This window comes from Miniopterus schreibersii, assembly GCF_964146895.1.
Source record: "Miniopterus schreibersii genome assembly, chromosome: 16".
NCBI classification, from domain to species: Eukaryota; Metazoa; Chordata; class Mammalia; order Chiroptera; family Miniopteridae; genus Miniopterus; species Miniopterus schreibersii.
In genome coordinates, this window is record NC_138116.1 from 10,975,972 (window position 1) to 10,995,257 (window position 19,286).

Genomic DNA, 19,286 nt, shown 5'->3' on the forward strand with positions numbered 1-19,286 from the left:
TTTTTTCCCTGACTCAGGATCCACTCAAGAATGGAGCATTGCATTTTGTCGTCATGTCTCTCTAGCCCCCCTTAATCATGAAGAGTCCCCCTGCCTTCTTTGTGTTCATGACATTGACATTTTAAATTGTTCAGGCCAGATGTCTTGTAGAATGTTACTCAATGGAGATTTGTCTGATTGGCTCCTCGTGATTAGATTCTGGTTAAGCACTTTGACGAGAAGCCTACTTGGGTGATACGTGTCCTCTGCACGTGTTGTCAGGCACCATGAGATGTCTGTTTCTCAACATTACTGGTGATGTTGCATATCATCACTTGGCTAACGTGGTATCTGCCAGATCTCTCTGATGTAAAATTGCCTTTTTCCCTTTGTGATTCATGTGCTTGATGACTCATCTATGGGGTGATGCTCTGAGACTGTGGGAATATCCTGTGGCCCAATAATATTTTACACAATAGTTTCAGCCTCCATTGGTGATCCTTGCCCAAATCAATTGCAAATGGTGATTTTTCTAATGCTGTCATTCCTATTTTGAGTTGACATTCTTCCATAAAGAAGAGATTTCCCTTCCCCCTTACCCCCATGGTATTTCTTTTCATCTTCACAATCACCCTGCAGGGTAAGAATTGTTACCCCATTTTACAGATGAGGAAACTGAGGTTCAGGGAGCTTAAATCATTTGCCAAGTGAGTGGCAGAGCTGAGGTTCAAACTCATGCCTTTCTCATGCCTAACTCATACCCACTGCCCTCTGGAATCTTCTCAAATTCCTGGGTTTCTTCCCTGATGACTTAGCTTTGAGCGGGGGGTGAGAAGTGGTACCATCTTCTAGTGGAATTCCTGTAGCAGTTGTGAAAGACATTTAGACCAGTGGTGACGGGGAGAAGATGGAGCTTCCTCTATTGAAACTATGAGACATTCTTGCTTCTGTCTCTGGCCCACATCCAACGTTAGAGATTCAGCAGTGACTCAGCTTCCCTTTTTGCTACCCCAGAGGACCCTCCATCCCCACCAGCCCTGTGCTGGCACTTGCTGGATTCCCAGCTCTGTGGAGCATGACTGTGGTGACCCCAAGTCCTGGAGCTCCTGAGATGGGCCCAAGGCCCATTACTCTGCCTCTACCAACTCCAGGAAAAACATGGGATGATCCCATATGTTTAATTTACAGTAGGGAAATATGGTCACTGTCTAGCTAACAAGAAGGAAGGCTGCAAAAGACCAGAGGAATGACCTGTGATTGGGGTGGGGACATTCTGGAGGGAGAGCTATGGGGTAGGGTCCTCTGCTTACCCCCCCACTCTTTCCTATCATTTCTCACATCTCTCATCCGGTGTGCCTTCTTGTAACCAATCACTCAGCAAACTAAGTGGCCACCTATAGCGTGCTAGGCATGTGCCAGAGTGCCGTGGTGACCAGACTTAGGCCAGGCCTTCAGGGAAGTCACAGACAAAGAAAAGAGATCACTGCATGGTAAGCCCTGGGAGAGGCGTCTGACTGCACCAGAACTCTAGTGCCGTTCCCTCAGATCATCTCACTTACCCACTGTGACAGCCCTAGAGGTACATAAAACCATCGTCCCCACTTTATAGATAGGAAACTAAAGCTCAGAGGGCTCCCTGCCATGCCCAAGGTCCAACCCGGCCTGGAAATGAAACAGCCCTTCAGGCCTCCTGTCCCATAGCGTAGGGTGTGGCTTGTGCAAAGGCCTGGGGGCCAGGGAGGAGGCGGCATCGGGGAACCACGAGGTTGGCCTGGCTGCGGGGATACTCTTCCCTTTCTCTCCGCCCTCCCCCGCGTCTTCCTCTCTTTTCCTCTCCCCTTCTCTCCTCCCCGCATACCTGCCAAGCAGCGGCCCACGGCCCCTTGGGTTCTTACCCCCTTGACTCCCGTCTCTCCTCCAGTCCCCCGGGCTGTGGGGCCCACATTCCTCCCTCCCTCTCTCTGGGGCCCATTAGTGTGTTTATGCTGAAGCCCTCCAGCCCTGATTCTCCCTGCCCCGCCCCCACCCCCGCCCCCACCCCGAGAGTGGACAGCTGAGGGTGAGGCTGGTCAGAGCCGCAGGAGAACCTGACCCAGCATCCGAATTCCTGCCCCCCTGTCCGAACAAGTCCGGGGCGGCCAGCAGTAGCCCCCCGGGTGCCTGCGCCCCTTCCCGCACAGCCCCTCCTGTGGCTGACAGGCCCTAATCTCAGCTGTCTTCATGCAGCCAGCCCTCCGAGCCTGGGGTCACCTGATGCCGACACATTTTAATTCAGAAGCTGATTTCTGCTTGTTGGCAACATGTCATTTCTGAAATTGCTTTCTCTGCCCAGAGGCAGGAGATGTCAGAGCCGTGCAGGTGTTACAGCAGGGCCGCATCCCCCCCCCCAAGTTCAGGAAGGATTAAGGGGCGTGGGGGGTGCACATTAGATCCTCAAGCTCTGCTTCTCATGTTTCTCCAAGGGCCGGGGGCCCGGGCTGGGGGATGCCGGGAACAACCTCAGCTTTCCTCTCCTGACCAAAGACAGAGGCCCAGAGTCGGGTAAAGGAAGCTTCTGCTGCTGCCGATACTGACAACATCAATGGTAGAGTTTGCAGAGTGTCCTCTACAGGTGCCAGGCACCCTGCAAAGTGCCTCTCATGCGTTAGTGTATTTGAATCTCATGACAACCCTCCAAGTTGGTGTCATCCCTACCTTACAGCTGAAAATAGATGCTCAGAGAGGTTAAATTTCTTACCTGAGGTCACACAGCAAGTAGAACTAGGACTCAAACCCATGAGAGCAACAGCTAGGCTAGGATTCAGAGGTTCCAAAGAGACTGGCCACAGAGCTGGGGATGACTTAGGGGCTGGCTTCTCCTTTGCCCGCTTCATGGCTTGGCCTAATTATCTTCAGCGAAATTTGCCTGCTCCCCTAACTTTCCCACTCCTGCAGCCCATCAAATAGTTATCTGCTCCTTTTACATTTACTTAGCATTTTGTATATACCTTGATTAGCAATTATCTCAATATTGGCATCTTTATTAGATAGATGAGTGAAAAGACAAATGAATAAATGAATTTATGACTCTTTCTCTCCATACTGTTTCCCTATCCCCATTTCCCTCCCCAGCAGTGTCCTACCGTAGCAGGCTTCCTGTGCTAGTGGACACTATGACCCTCCCTGACACACTGGCTCCTCATCAGCCGTGCTCCCTGCCATTTTCTCTCCTCTCTTTCCCTTCTCTCACTCCCCCTTGCCTCCCCTTCCCAACTCTCAGAATTCCTGGCTGCCACCAAGAACAAAGTTATGCAGAAACTTGAACCTGATGCTCCAGGCAGGAATGAGCTAATGCAGTTGGAAAGCAGCTTTCTGGTCCCCTAGTAAAGATAGTGCATGGGCCACCCCACCCTGTCCAAGGTGGTCACCCTGTCCAGCTCCACCTGCTTCTCCGCCTGCTATGTCCTCCTGCCTCTCCTTCTAGCTCTTCAGAGGACCTATGGCTGTGTGCACTTGACCCTTGGCCAGAGCCAGAGACATGGCCAGATTGGCTGTGTAGAGAACTGTTCTGACCCACGACATGCATTTGTTGCATTGGTACTGAACAGCAGCTTTAATCAAAAGGCTTTCACAGCCATCATTTCCTTTTAGTGCTGGCAGAAAGCAGTACCAGCTGGAAGGGGTAAAAATAGAGAAGATGTCAGCAAGCCATTGAACTTCAGACCTAACAGGCCCCTTCCCATTTTACAGATGAGGAAATTGAGGCCCCAGGTGAGCTGCAGCAGCAGCAGTACCATCCTGAACACAACATGGGGACTTCCAAAGTGTGGCGATGATCTATTTCTTCATACACTGCTCTTTGCTTTGTGATCATTTACTGAGGGTCACTGTTTCTGTTCCAATTCAAAAATGAAACTAAAAAAATGAAATCAGGATCCATGTCACTGAGGATGGTCAAATGTCCAAGAAGAAGCAACAGTTGGTCCTTAAGAGTCAGGTAAACTGAGTTCCCCGGGTGAGCATTGTCTTGGGAGCTAGAGCCAAGTGGGCAAGTTATCTTTCTTCTCTGAGCCTCGTTTGTTAGAGCAAGCAAGCGAACGAACTAACACCAACAAAATCCTCTATAGATGATCCTTCAATGGTTGGGTAGGTAGATAGACAGGTTACATACTAAGTACTCCTACTATGTGTCAGGCACTGTGCCAGGCCCTGGGGATGAAGCAGTTAACAAGGCAAGCACAGGCTCCTAAGGGACAGAAGACAGATAAACAAGTCATCACTACTCAGGCTGATGAAACTGACAGCCCTGGTCGCCCCAGGCAGCTGAACTCAGTGGCTGGGGAACGGGTGGGAGGGCAGAGAGACTCCTCACTGTATTCCTTGTTGTTGCTGTTGGATCGGAAGGCTGTGAACGCATTACTTACCCCTCAAACTAAACAACATAAAAAAGAGACTAAATATAAAGTGTGATGAGTGTTCACAAGGGGTAAGTACAGAGTGCTTCCGGAACACTGCAGGGGTGAAGGGGCAGACCTGAGGCCCCCCAGAGGAGTGACTTCAGCCCATCTCCAGCCTGAAGCTTAATGAGGCCTTGGCCAGGTGAAGAGTTTGAGGGGGAGGGGATGCAGGTGCCAGTGGGAGGTTACAGCTTGGGGGATAAAACTAACGTTGCAGGGTCATTGGGAGGATGAGAGGGCGTCTCTAGAGAGTGCCTGGCACACAGGATGTGCTAATGTATGGGAGCCACTGCTACTATTAGTCCCCAGTTGCTGCCATCGGCAGGGGCAGGGGCAGGGGCCCTCATGCTGCCACTGACCCTGTGATGTATTCCCGGGCCTCTGGGAGTCCCTTGGTGACAGGAGCTCCCTGCACTGCTACAACATTTTATAGTTTACAAGGGTCCAGCACTAGGTGCAGGAAGGGAGAGAGGACTGAGCTGAGGATGCACATCTTGGGGGGTTAGCTCTTCTAGAATCAGCTCCCTGCGCCCCAGACATAGGACCAAAACAACCTGATGCAGGGGACAGCTGTCCAGGTGGTGTCATCTCACATCACAGACCAAGAACCTTCCCCATGCTGGGCAGGGTCAGAATCCCCTGCAGGGCACAATCTGCTGTGTAGGGTGCAGCAACGAAGACCAGTATTGTGAGCACCAACTATGCACTAACGCCTTGTCCTTACAGCCAACCCTCAGGAGCGAGGAGCTGTATCACTACCCTGATTTACAGATGAGGCATTCGAAGGTTAAGTGACCTGCATGAGGTCATTTCATGAGGTCACATTCATGAGGTCACATGGCCAGGCTTTGATCCCAGGTGGCCTCTTAGCCACTGACTGGCCCAAAGCAGAGTTCTCATGTCTCAAATGTTCTCTGCTTGCCTGCTCAGCCCTTCCCTGCAACAGGAAGGGAACCATTTCCTCCAACTCAGCAGCCCACTAAGTTAGGTGACTAAAACCTTCTTTGTGTCCTAGACTTAGAACCCATGGTGACATCAATACAATTTTGAAAATCTGATTTCCAGGGAGGTCTGATGGTCATTGACTATATGAAGATGCAGGTGGGGTGTGCAGCTCCCTGAGAGGTGCTCCACTGGGAATCAGGGCCTCCAGGATGGCACAGCCTTAGCCCAACAGAAAGTGATTCTCCCTGGAGGGGACTCAGCAGGTCTCCCGTGTGGTTGGCCAGGGCCAGAGAGGAAGAGCCCTGACCCTGGGAGAGCTGTGGGCTGGCCAGCTGGTGACCATGTTCCCTTTTTCCTTCTTGGAGGAAATCAGAAGTCACACCTTAACCTACAGCTTCACCATGGCCTTGGTAGCATCCAAGCCAACCGTCAATGGTCATAGCCTCCAGTCCCTGGTTGGCTAAATGGTCCTCTGACTCCTAAAGGCTAATCAAGACCCTTGACCTCTGTGTTTCTGGCCCCCCTCCTCCCTGGCACTTACCTGGTCCCCACCATCCCTGCCTGAGCAGTGGTTATGAGCTCATGTGTTTCTTCCCTTTCAAGTCCTGGACGGAGGGGCTCCATGAGCCATTCTTTATCCTGAACCTGGGAGTTGCATCTCATTGACCCCTGAGTAAGGCCTTTGACTTTTGACCTTTAGAAAGCAGAAGAAGTCCCCAGCCTCGCAATCGGGATCAGCATTTTTTTATTAATGGACCTTTCTGTGCTGTAATTTTTACATCCTGTAAAATGATAGTAATACACTCACATCATGAGAATTAACATCTGTTAATACAAGAGCTTAGAACAGTGCCGGGCACATCGCAGCTCTACAGGCTTTAGCTGCTCTTATTATTTTCACTGCTGTTACTGTGACACTCTGGCCCCCAGGCTCCTGCGCAGCCCCTTTCATACCACCACTTGTGTCCTGCCTGCGTCTCCATACCCTGAGCCCTGCCTCATTCCCGTGTCTGCTCTGTCTCTTTGTCCCCCTTTCCTCCTCCTCTCTCCCCTTCTCTCCCTGCTATCCTGCTGCTCCTGCGGCTCTTTGCTGGCTAATAATGCTGCTGTCACTTCAGATTAGAGCCTGTTACGTTCCTTCATCTCAGCTTAAAATTTTTGTGGTTTCCTAGCTCTGCCTACAGTGCTCCACAAGAGGCAAGGGCTGCCCAGGTGGAGGGAGCTTCGGGAGGAGGAATGCAGGTCTGGGTCCCCCGGGTGGGCTCTCCTGGACTCCTGTCTATCAGAGATGGAACTGGGGTGGGGGGCCAGGAGGCATAGCCCCTCGTGGGCAGGTCATTATCTACATATCATTTTGGGATTTTCTCACCATGAGGAGAGGTGAAAACAGCATCACATTCTAAGTTGAGGTTGGAAGCCTGAAGAAAGCAGACTGGAAGGGCTCTGGCTTCGGGGGGGGGGGGGGCGGGGAGCAAGAAGCCTGCTTAATTCTCCTGGGCAAAGCAGCTCCTCAGGAGAGCCGAGCTGGCCAGACAGGGTCGTGGGTCCCCAGTGGGGCCAAAGAGTGACCATCATGCGCCCTGGGTCCCTGTGAGGGTAGAGATGTCTCAATGTCAAGACACACACAATGAAGACTAGTACGGCTGGGTTGGCACAGCTGGCTGCCTGGACACCACCTGCCTGCTGCACTCAGCAACCCAGTCTCGGTTTGTCCTGGTGACTCAAGACCGTGAGGCTCATCTACATCCGTTCTTCATGGCCAATGCCTTAACTCCCAAGATTTGGAGAATGATCTCCATGCCCTCGTAGGTGCCACCCTTTTATCATCTATACAACCAATTAACAAACACTTACTCAACACCCAGTGTATCCAAGATGCTGTTGAGTTACAATAATGAAGTCACCTGGCCGCGATTACTAGTCATCCAAACTCCTCTGACCTCAGTACTTTAGGTTTAAAGACAAGAACTGGAGATGCAGCCCCATCCTCAAGGGACTTACAACCTCATGGGACTAACCACACAGCAACGTGACTGACTCAGCTCCTTTCTGTCCTGGGGCCTCCGGCTCCTGCTCTGTAATAACAAGAAGGATCAGGCTCCTGACCTTGGGTGCTTGCCAGGCCTCCTATAATTCCAATGCAGGTTCTACGCAAAAGGTCACTGGGTGATGTGTAGGAATAACTTAAGTCCCTTTAAGACAGGTGCCAGGAAACCTACCAATTGGATAATTAGGCTTGCCCCGACCCCTCATCCCTTGAGGGAGCAGACACGGACCCCGGCTGCCCTCTCCACCGTGGCAGGCGGAAGTGCCGGGCGCCGTCGGGGTCCCCAGGTGGAATGTGGCCATGGTGGGCGCTGGGACAGAGGGCTCGCCTGACAGATCTAAGGCTGCCGCCTGCCACCAGGTCTCCATAGGGCAGCCTGTCGGCCTCCCTCCTGTGGAATGACGAGCCCTGCTCCCCCCTACCTGGTGTTTAATCTTTAATGCAGCCCAGCTGCCCTCGGGCAGGACCCATCAACCCACCCGCTCTGATAAAAGCGATAATTAGCTCTTTTTCAACTTTTCACTTCTCCCCCCTTCACTCTGATGTGTGAGCATTGGGAGAATTCCAGCTAATGGGCCTGCCCTCAGCCCATTCCCCGCTGATGCAGGCCGGAATGTGCGCAGGGTCATTAGCCCGGCCTCCGGGCAGGGGCCAGCGCTCGGGACGTGCTCTCCTGCCTGCTTTGGGTGCTCCAGCCACCCGGGAGAGGGCCCAGCCTCGGCAGAGCAGACCTGCCCAGACCTGCTGGATCCCACCTTCCTTAGTGGCAGCCTCTTCCTGCACCTCAGCAGAGCCCACTGGGAGGTGGCCTTAGGCTCCCATGGGGCCAGGCCGAGAGGACACAGGGCTATCCATCCCCAGGCATCGCCCTGCTTCCAGGGCAGGGAGCCCAGCTGGGTTCAGCGACCGGTCAATGCAGAGGCTGCTGGCTGGGATCCCCCAACCCCGCCCCCTAGTGACTTATAATAATTAGCTTGTGCATGGTGCCTGTCCCTTACCAAGTGCTCAGCTCAGAGGTTGCTGCAGCCCAGGGCTTACACGGGTTTGGGAGCTTAGCTCCTCTTCCCTTCTTCTCTGACCAGCTCCAGCCAACGCTCACAGGCTCATTGGTCACCTAGTGCCAGAGGCTACCAGCACCTAGAACCAGGGGCCACCAGCACCCAGATCGCCCAGGGCTACCAAAGTCTAGAGCCACTACCTCTAATAGGCATAAACAGGGCCATTGATGCAGAGAATCAGAGCTTACTAATGGCCAGGCACCTTCACCTAGAAACCCAGGGCCACCTTCACCGGGTGCTGTTGACACCTGGAACCACCAAGACCCACAGGACGCAGGCACCAAGAACCCCAGAGGAGCCCATCCAGGATTGTGATCGACTAGAGCTCAAGAGTCATCATAAGCCAGTAAGTTGAGCCAGAGTCACTGATGTCTAGTCCATCCTGGGACTTGTATTGGATTAAGGGACTTTGTGGTAAGGTCACATGGACTCTCTTGTGTAGGCTCATGTATTTTCCTTCACTGACTCTGCTTGACAATAAGATGTCATAGAGACTCTTGGGCCACTTCTTCCACTGCCTGAACCAAATGGCTGTTCACTACCTGAGTTCTGGATTCTCACTGTGAACTTTCCAAAGAGAAAAACAAGAGGTGACGTATGTCATGTGGGTAGGTCCCTCATGCGCAGTGTCTGTCCCTGAGTGGGTGGAGCCTGTTCAGCAAGGGAGTCAGTTCCTGGACTCCTAATGTGGTCTCCTCTTTTTCCAGAAAGTACTTTGGGGAGTAGGATCAAAAGGTGAACTTTACTGCATGTGAATTCTACTCTGATAGAGCTGTTATTTAAAAAATTCTAGGAAACTGTTAGGGAAGTTGATTATCTCATTTAATTCTCACGGTGACCCACATCAGAAGTAGGCAATCTGGTGGAGCAGTTAAAAGCATGGGCTTTTCAGTCTGAGTATGAGAGTATAACCCCAACTCTACCTTCTACTAGTTCAGGCACCTTGACCAAGTCTCTCAGCCTTCATGAGACTCAGATTTCTCATCTGTAAAATGGGCACAATGGTCTGTGTGTTACACACACAGCACAGAGCCTGGAGAGCATAGGGATCATTACTGTTAGAGATGCTTCCTTCACAGCCCCCTCCCATCCTGTTCCACTTCTCAAGCCCCCTGAAGATCAGTCATCCTTAGAGGATTAAGGTGGGGAAGGAAGAGGAGAGGGGGAAGCATTTATGAGAGAGTCTGGCATCTGCTTCTCTGTCAGCTCGCTCCTGTGTGTTCAGCATCGTACGACCCAGCAGGGGAGGGGGAGGCTGTAATTGTAGCTAATCTCTATCAGCACTTTTGCAGCAGGTTTTTGTTTGTTTATTTTCATTTCATCCCAGAGAAGTAGTCCAAGCTGGAGATATCATTAATTCACTCATTATTGAACACCATCTACAGGCCAAGCTCTATACTCTAGGATAGAGTAGAGACCAAGATAGCCCAGGGTCTGGCCCTCATGGCCTTCTATTCTAGTAGGGGGAGGTAGATAATAAAGAACCAAACCTATAAATAATGTATTTGCAATCAGCTATAATGCAATTAAGATAAATCAAAGGTGGGAGGGACTACCTTATATATATATATACTTCATATATACATACAGGTATTCAATGAAGGGTTCTCTGAAAAACTGGCTCCTGAGCTACGATACGAGGAAGGCATTTGAGGGAGAGGGAACTGAAGTGGGAATAAATGTGGCACATTTTTAAAAAGCAAGACGGGCAGGGTGGTTGGTGCTGGGGCAGCAGGGGGGTGACCAAGGGGACACCCTGAGGTAGGCAGGGGCCCTATTACACTGAGCCAGTGGTCTGCATTAAGGACTTGATTTTTGTACCTAGTGCAGTTGGCTGCTTTGGGGAGGTTCTCTAGACTTCTTGTGAGTGAGGACAGAAGGGAATGCAGAACTCCAGAGAATACATCTAGTAAGATAATGCTCATGGCAGTGGAGTGAGGGTTGAGTCATTTGCAACAAGTCTTTCTGTTTTCCCCATGCTGCCCGGCTGCCACGCTCCGTCTCTGGGCTGGATGCAGCGAGACTTTTTTACCACTGAGGTTCCTCCTGGTGTCTGCAATGGGCCCAGCTGGATAAGCAGCCTCCCGCCCTGAATGCCACCTTGTAAGCACGTTCCTTGTGGCCACGTGGAGCACGTGAGGTTTGGTGAATCCAATGAGATAACAATTAAACTTTTTCCTTTGCTTTCGCTCAAGCCCAGTCTTTGGCTGTGAAGTGTTTCTGCAGAAATGGAGGCTCATAGACGCCTACTTGTGCAAACCCCATCAGAAATAGCTGAGGGGAAAGTGTCTGGGCCAGGAAGGGGGCAATGCACTGGAACAGTCATTTCCTCGGAGTTCAGAGTAATTCAATGGACACTAGATTGTGTGTGTGTGTGTGTGTGTGTGTGTGTGTGTGTGTGTGTGTGTGTGTGAGTGTGTAGGACCGAGATAGAGAGAGAGAATTCTGTGGCAGGAAGTTTTCACTTGGCTAAGTTTAAACAACAAACAAGGAGCAGTTTGTGGCCAAGCAGTAAGTCTAGAGGGAAAAACAAACAGACAGAGCAGGGGGCCAAGAAAACCAGAATGGGTTTCCCAAGCTGCTCCAGGGATGGGTTAAGAAACACAAAACGCTGGGATCTGGTTGCCAACAGACACTGTGAGTAGTCTGTTCCCCTTCTTCTAGGTAAAAGACCCCCAGCTCTGATGAGATACTCATCCTCCCTAGGGAAGGGGTCTCGACCTCCAGTTAAGGAGTAAATCCAGGTGTGATCAGCCCTCTTCCCTTACAGGGATTAATTTGAGCATGGGCAGGTGATGCAGTGCTAGCCAATGAGAGCTGAAGCCAAGTTCTGCTGGGGCTGGTGGGGAAGGTCTCTGTCTTAAAAAGGGGCTGCAAGCAGAAACTGTTCCTCTTACGTTTCTGCTACTTACGGTATTGGTCTGCAGTACCCAGGTGTGTGGCTGACGCTTTGACACCATGAGGTGAGCTGGCAGGCAAGAAAGACAGAAAGAATTCAAGTTCTCGTGATGCAGTGAGCCCCTGAATGGAATAGCCCACCCCCAGCCCCGGTGGGCAGCAGCAAGAAGACAGAATGTTATCCTTCTGCTGAGTCACAGACTGACCCCTTGTGTACATGTTTCCCATGTGTGAGACAGCAAGTCCTGGTACAGGGTGACATCTGTGGCTGTGGAAGAGAAAGAAATCCATGGCTCTAAGGATTAATCCGTGACCTTGACCCCTTGGGCAATGAACACTGACAGCTAAGCCATCATTCCCAATGGCCCATTGTGCCTTGTGGCCCAGGACTGCCCAGTGGGATGTTAAGCAGACAGCCAAGTCAATAACTGGTTCCTTCATCCTGCAGCCCTGGGACTATGTGTCTGTGTTTTGGGGGAGGGGACGGGGGAGGGGTTGTGTGCCTGTGAGTGTGTGCCCAGCCCTGCAGACTAAGGTCTTCCAAGGGATCTGCCCAAGTGTGAAGGAAAGACCCCGCCCAGCAATGACGGAGTGGCTAGGACATCTTTCCACAGCATCTGGGAGGAACAGGCAGGTCCGGATATGGGCCACTGACCTTCTCCCTTCCTCCTAGAAAGGAAGCTCCTCCTGCAGCCACCTTTGTGCTGACCATGGGCGGTTACAAATGCGTTCCCTGACTGTCGTCTCTTCCTGAGCAGTGAGGAGCAGCTGGCCCAGCCCAGCCTCCACTCCAGGGAAGGAGCTTTGCGCCCTGGTTTCTGACCAGTGCTGATGGGCGGGGTGGGAGGCAAGGACCAGAGGCCAAGCCAAGGCCTTCCCTGGGTCTCTTCTGCAGTTTGGCTCCCCTCTCCTCTCCTATAAGAAAATAGATACAGGGTCAGAAAGGACTTCCCTGAACTAACAGGACAGGGCCGGCAAAAGGCCTGAATTGGGGCCAGTAGATGGATGGTGAGCATCTCTGGGCAGGGAAGCTGGTCAATAAATTTCATTAGTAAATCATTCCTGTAGCATGTAGCATGTAGCATGTGCCCTTTGTAATTATTACCTTTCTCAAACACCATAGTAACCCTATGAGGAAGGTGCTATCATTATGTCCATTTTACAGATGAGGAGGTTGAGGCACAGAGAGAAGTTAAGCAACGGCCTGAGATTGCCCATCTAGGAAGTGGCAGAGCTCAGATTTGAACTCAGGCTGCAGAGTTGCTGCTCTTAACTAATATGCAACCTAAACATTCAAAAATAAGAGCATTTTGTGAGTGTGTATTAGGCGCTATCCGATGGTCCTGCCACTTGGGAGACCAGCCTGTAACTGTGCCACAGCTACACTGCCATTAGAGCTGTTAGGGTGATCAGAACTATATTGCAAAGGTACCAAAGGCAGCTATATTGTGAAGTGGAAGGCAGAAGACAGAAGAAATTCCATCTGATAGCAGCATCCACTGTGTGTCATGCCAGGTACTTTCCAGTACGTGATTTCATTTAATCCTTGCAAAAACCTCACAAAGAAAATGAAGGTCAGAGTAATCAAGTAATTTACCCAAGGATGCACAGCCCAGCCCGCCACTGGCCCAACCTAGGTCTCTCTGATAGCAAGGCCAGATGGCTTTCCACTCTACCAGGAGTGTATGAGCAGCACTTGCCAATTAAGGAAACAGGGCTCAGAGAATTCAAGTAACCTGCCAAGGTCAACAGGCAGCAGGGGCCCAAGCCAGGATTTGAACACAAGCCTTTCTGGTGCCTAGATGAGCATTCTGGTTCATTTTCACCCTGTTCTCAGGATTTCAGGCTCTAGTTGGGCCCCCCTGGGAGGGAAGTAGAGAAGGGAAGTCCATGCTCTTGTCCCACCTGGCAGGGAGGACCTGACCATGCCTGCGAGCACTCATGGCACTTGAGGTCAGCTGGTCCTTGGTGCTTCAGAAGGGTGAGCCAGGTGCAGGTATTCGGCGCCCTGGGAGGACAGCTGGTCCTATGCTCTTATCTTAGGGACCTTTTCACTCTCCAGCCCCAGCTCTCGGCGTAAACAAGGCTTTGGAGACTCCCACTGCAACCCAGATCTCCTGATTTAAAAAAAGAAAAGATAGTAAAGATAGCTTCTCAAATTGTATGCTATTTTCTTAAAAGCAGAGGCAGACGAAAAGGCCCCACCAATTTCTATCTTGCCCTGGGCCCCTTAACCACAGTTCCAGTTGGGAGAGGGGGGCGTAGGGGAGTTCAGTCCCAGCATTGTGGGTGAGCAGGCTTGGGGGTGCATCCCAGCCTGTGTTGCGGACCCCCTAATCCCCCACCAATGGAATGTGCTTGATTCCAGGAGGCTAAGGTTTTGGGGGTGGGGGAGCAGCAGAAGTCCCCTGTAAAAAGCCCAATGTTCAGACAGGCCTGTGGCCCTGCTGTTTGATGGTTCTTGATGGATGAGCCTCCGACTCTCCAGTTGAGCCTACTTGTCCCCCCTCCTCCTGCGCCCCCCTCACTCTGTGAGGTCTGGCTTGTGCGAGGAAGCCCGTCAGTGTTGGGACACGTTGGCCCCATGGCCTGCAGCAGGATGGAGGCCTCTGAGGGACGCCTGCCGTCTGGCCCTCTCCTCAGAGGACTTCTCTAGCCCCACGCCTCAGGGTCTGGGCTCTTCTCTTTCAAAGCTGCAAAATTATCGCCATTAATGCAGCTTGTCTCCCGAAGGCACTGAAAGTGGGGCGAGGAGGCCCTGGCAGCGGATCTGGTGATTTGGGGCTGGCTCTGTGGGTGTCGAGTGGGGCTTTTGCCTGTGGGAGGCAGGAGCTATTAGGACCACCCTGGGACCATGGCGAGTTCAGCTGGGAACCTATGTGGAGCTGGGAGCAGGGGGAGCAGAGGGTGAATTTCCTAGGGTTAGTCTGCACCTCCTGAGCGTGAGTGCCTCCTTAAATGGTGTAACCCGTTGGTACCCGGCCTGCCTCATTCTTGCCCTGGCCCCATTTGCCTCCAACAGAAAGCCTGCCTTGATTGCCCTCATACCCCACTCTGAGTGTCTGGATCTGAGGGACCTCAGAGATGTCCCCAGGGAGGGGCCATTCAGTCTGGAGAACTGAGGACCCAATTTGTGCAGCAGCAATGTGCCAGTCCTGGGACCTCAGGCTAGAAGGGGGTAAGTGGGTGGAAGAAATACTGTCCAAGTCAGCTCCCTGCCCTCAGGAGCCTGCAGTCTCCTAGAAGAGCCACGGGGTACAGTCTAGACCAGCACCATCCCATAGAAATATAGCACAACTGCACATGTGAGCCACATATTTAATTTTAAATTTCTAGAAGTCAACTTAAAAAAGGGAAAAGAAATAGATGCAATTCATTTTAATAACAGAATCATTTCAATATGAATCAATGTAGAAAAGTATTGAGATATTTTATATATTTTTATACTAAGTTTTTGAAAGCCAGTGTGTATCTTACACTTACAGCCCAAGTCAATTTGCACTAACCACACTTCACGTGCTCAGTGGCTAGTGCAGCCGGTGGCGAGCATATTGGACAGCGGAGCCTGAGACCACGTGGCTTGGGCCGCGGAACAGCACCTTCATTTCAAGGAGAGAAAAATGCAGGTAGGATGAGCCAAGGCACGGCAGGTTTGGGGGCTTGGAGAGGGGCTGAGAGATTCCTTCTTGGAGACTTTTCATTCTGGGTGGGCTTCTTCACAGGCTGAAGGCAATCTGAGTGCAGGGGTGTTCCTGAGCTCTGTTTTCCGGCCTGTGCTTCCAGTATCCCTGCATGCAGACAGTGCTGTGTGTGCTATCCACGAGGCAGTGTGAGGTAGGGAGCTGAGCACTGGACTGGGTCAGGTATGTAGTTCCAAGCCCAGCTAGGCTTCAAACTCTGTGTGATGTGGGCAGGTCACATCCCCTCTTTGGGCTTCAGTGTCTGTCCCCATCTACCAGATAAAGAAACTGAGGCTCAGAGGAATTCACTGATTTGGCCAAAAGGACCAAGTTGGAGAGTCACACTCAGGCTCTGTGTATCAAATCCTGAACTCTGTCCACTACGCCATGCCCCAGGAAAATGGAGGAGAGAGAGAAAAACAAGGAAGGCACCCTGGAGGGGAAGTGCAGTATATTTAGGAGAAAAGTAGAACTCACTTGACCAAACATCCCTCAGAAGTTTTCACACTTAAGTATTGATCTGGTGCATCTGGTCCAACTGATGCTGAAATGCCCAGGCCGGGAGTCAGCAAGGCCTGAGTTCAGGTCTCAGCTGGCCACTTACCCACTGTGTAACTTGGGGCCTTTTACTTAACCTCCCTGAGCCTCAGTTTTCTCATCTATAAATTAAGATACCTGCACACAAGGGGCTTGTAAGGAATAAATGAGATCATTAGAATTAAGAGCCCAGAGAGACCATTTCTCAATCAGTCCCTCAAGTATAAATTAAGCCAACCCATTGCTCCATGTGCCCATGATTAACCAGGAGGCCACCACCTGCCCCTTGCAATGCCCCAGCCTCATGTTACCTCTGCCTTCCTCAGACCTCCTCTCCTCCTAAGGATGCCCGCACACCCACCCTCATCCATGTGGCCCCAAGGAGCAGGGTGCTCAGAGGCATTTCTGCAGCCTGGCAGAGGGCTTCCTAGAAACTGCGCGTGCTGAGCCCCACGAGCGCCTAATGACCATGGGAATCACTTAGCAAGAGGAAGAGCCAGACCTTTGCCCTGGCCCCACTCGCAGGCGATGGGGTTAATCGGGAATTCTCTCTCCCTGCTCAGGGCTGCTGGTGGGGGTCCAGCTCCCGGATGACCTGGGGACACATTAGTCAGTGATAAGTGGGCTTTCCAGCCCCTTTTATCATGTTTACAATACACTGGCTCTTTTTGGACAAAACCCTGCCCCTCCACCTTGCTCCTGGCTGTTATGGCTACATGAGACAATTTGCTGATGGACTCTCCGAGGAGGGCAGCTTCCTGGGAGACCCCTCCCCACCTCCTGCAGCACCTGGGGCAATATCCCCTCCACCTGGTGGGTCCAGGCAGGGGCCACAGATGCTTGTTTTTTCTCAGCTCAGTGCAGCCTCTGAGTTCAGAAATGTCATCCTTTCTGTCTGCTCAGCTTTAATCGGAGGGGTTGGGGAGCAAACCCAGAGGCAGTGAGATTATGTTTCTCTGGCTTTGGTGGGGTGACTAGGGTTTTGTTGCCATTCAAAGTGGAAGCCGGCAGAGGTGTCTTACCCATGGCAGGCCCCCTTTGGGTCTAAGAGGAAGGATGATACAGTAGTTACTTGAAGCCTGGACCTGGTTTCCCTCTCCCGTTGTCAGCTTGATAAAGCAAATTAATTTCAAGTTAATTTCTCTGAAACTCAGGATGTTTGTCTAGAAACCCAGGATGGTGATGCTTTTCCTGCCTCCCACCAGGTGGTCATGAGCACAGAATGCGAAGCGGTTGTGAAAGTGCTTAAAAAGGAAGCATTTAGTTCAGCACTCTGCTCTGACTTCAACTGACAACTCCGTCAGCAGGAATGGCACCGCTGATCTATAATTGCCTAAAAGCCAGCTTTCAAGTAATTCTGGGCTTCTGACATGGCATCAAGGTAGAAACTTTAGGAGAGTGGGGTGATTCAATGGAGTCCATTTCAAGTCAACAGATATTTAACAAGCACCTACCTTGAACCAGTCACTGAGCTAGAAATGCAAGAATGAAAGATACATCTCCTGCCCTCAGGCTAGTGGACAGAGAATTGTGACACCTGCGACACACGCTGAGAGGGAGCAGCAGGTGCCAGAGGAGCATGGGGAGGAGTTCCAACCCTGCCTGGGCATCAAGGGTGCACCCTAAGGGAGGTGAAACCACAGCTGAGACTCCAAAGAGTGGGCGTTAATAAGGCTTGAGGCAGAGGAGAGGGTGTTTGAAGCACAGGGAACAGTGCATGCAAAGGCCAGAGGACACAAAAGCCCTTGTGAGAAGAGCTGCAATTCCTCTAGGTAGGATGAGGGAAATGGCCAGGGATGTGGCCAGTAAGGAGGGCTTTGACTGCCAAGTGTGTTCCTTAGGCACCAGGGAGCTATTAAAAGGCTTGACGTATATATGACCTCAAATCTCTGTGTTAGAAAGATCTTTTGGGCAACATTGAAGAGGATGATTGAAAAGGGAAGGGAGTGGCTGAGGAATGATGAGGACCTTTCAACGGACTCTCACAGTTTAGTAGAGGAAGTGAGACATATTCTAGGCTGGAACCAATTGTTTGAGGTAGCGCTTGAGCATTGGCACAGGTGGGATAGACAATAGGGGCAAGGGGAGTGGTCAGGAGGAAACAGGAACAGAAGGTATGTGAGAAGGGGTGGAGCCCAGGGCTGGGGGAGTATAGGGAGCACTGATGGTTTGGTAGAAAGGTTAAGAGAATTAGTCTATTCAATTTGCTCGAGATGGCCAGAGGGACACAACAGATTAATGTAGTATCGGAGATACGCAAAACGTTTTATCAAATTGGACAGACCAAAAAGACTCTTCAGAGGGATGTGTTCCCAGTTTAACAACCATAAAGGAAACAAACAGGCTGACTATGGATTGGTTTGTCAAATCCTGGAACTACAGAATTATGGAGCATCTCTCGAAGTTTAAATAAAAAGAGAGAGTATGAATTTATCATTGTGATTTCCCTGAAATATTCTTGATTCCATTACCCAAGGCCCAAAGCCCTCCAGACAGTCCCCAAGGCCACAGGATGGAAGTAAGTCACTCATAGAAAATATCAGCAATGTAAATCAATTGGTTGGTCAAGTGGTTTAGCCATAAAAGAAGAAGAAATGGGATAGAAGTTCTAAGTGCAGCAAGATGGAAGGCTGGAGTTTTCACTTTAGAGGAAGGCCTGAACCCATATAAAGTCATAAAAGACAGGGGCAGAGGGGAGGTCCTCTGGACTTCAATTTCTTCATCTGCCGTACCCACGTCACAGGGATGCTGTGAAGTTAAAGAAAAACAAGATATAGGCATAGACAGTCTTTGAGAAAATTTAAAATTTCTATCCAACCTCTGAAGGCTTCCAACTACCTATAGGATAAAAATCTATAAATAAAAATCTAAGCATAATATTTAAGATTCCCCCATGATTCAGCTCCAACTTTTCTTCTAATACTATTATTGCCCCAAGCACCCTAAACGCAGCCACAGGAGACCCATGTTCTTTTCCCCATTTCCCTTTGCTCAGGCGACCCTCTTAGCCTCAGATGCCCTCCCCTTCATCTCCACCAGGCCCAAACTATAAACATTTACAGAGTGGTAATATGTGCAAGACACTGTCAAAATTCTGTTGTTTCTTGAAGGCCCTATTTGTGTTTTTTAAAAGTCCATGAACACTTGCTCTTCTCCAGAGAAATAGTTCTATCAATTGTAGCACTTATTCTACCTGATAATATCCCTTGAGGGCATGAATAGGCCTCCCAACAGACAATGAGAGAGGGAAGATTTGAGGGCTATCTTACTTGTATTCCTACCCCTAATATCTGTGCTTTGTCATAATAGGTGCTCATAAAGAAATATTAGAATAAATGGAAAAATGATGTGAAGGAAAGAATGTACACGATAGACAGTCTCTTGAGACACAAAACTGGGTGGGATCCAGGATACAGGAAAACAGTAGCATCAACTTCTCAAAGGAAGAGGAACGTCTCCTCCCTTGGGAGGAACCACAGATAAGCCTAGAGGGATGGAAATGGGTTAGGCCTAGGTGGAGAGGCCTAAGTGTCCAGATCCTGCGAGTCCTAATTCAAATGTCACCTCCTACATTGTCTTCCCAGAATCTCCTACCAGAGCCAACCCCCCCCCCCCCCCCCCCCCCCCGCTCAGCATATTTGGACTTTCTACCTTGTAGACGGTGTATTTGTGCACATATCTTATTTCCTTTCCGAGACTTCGACCT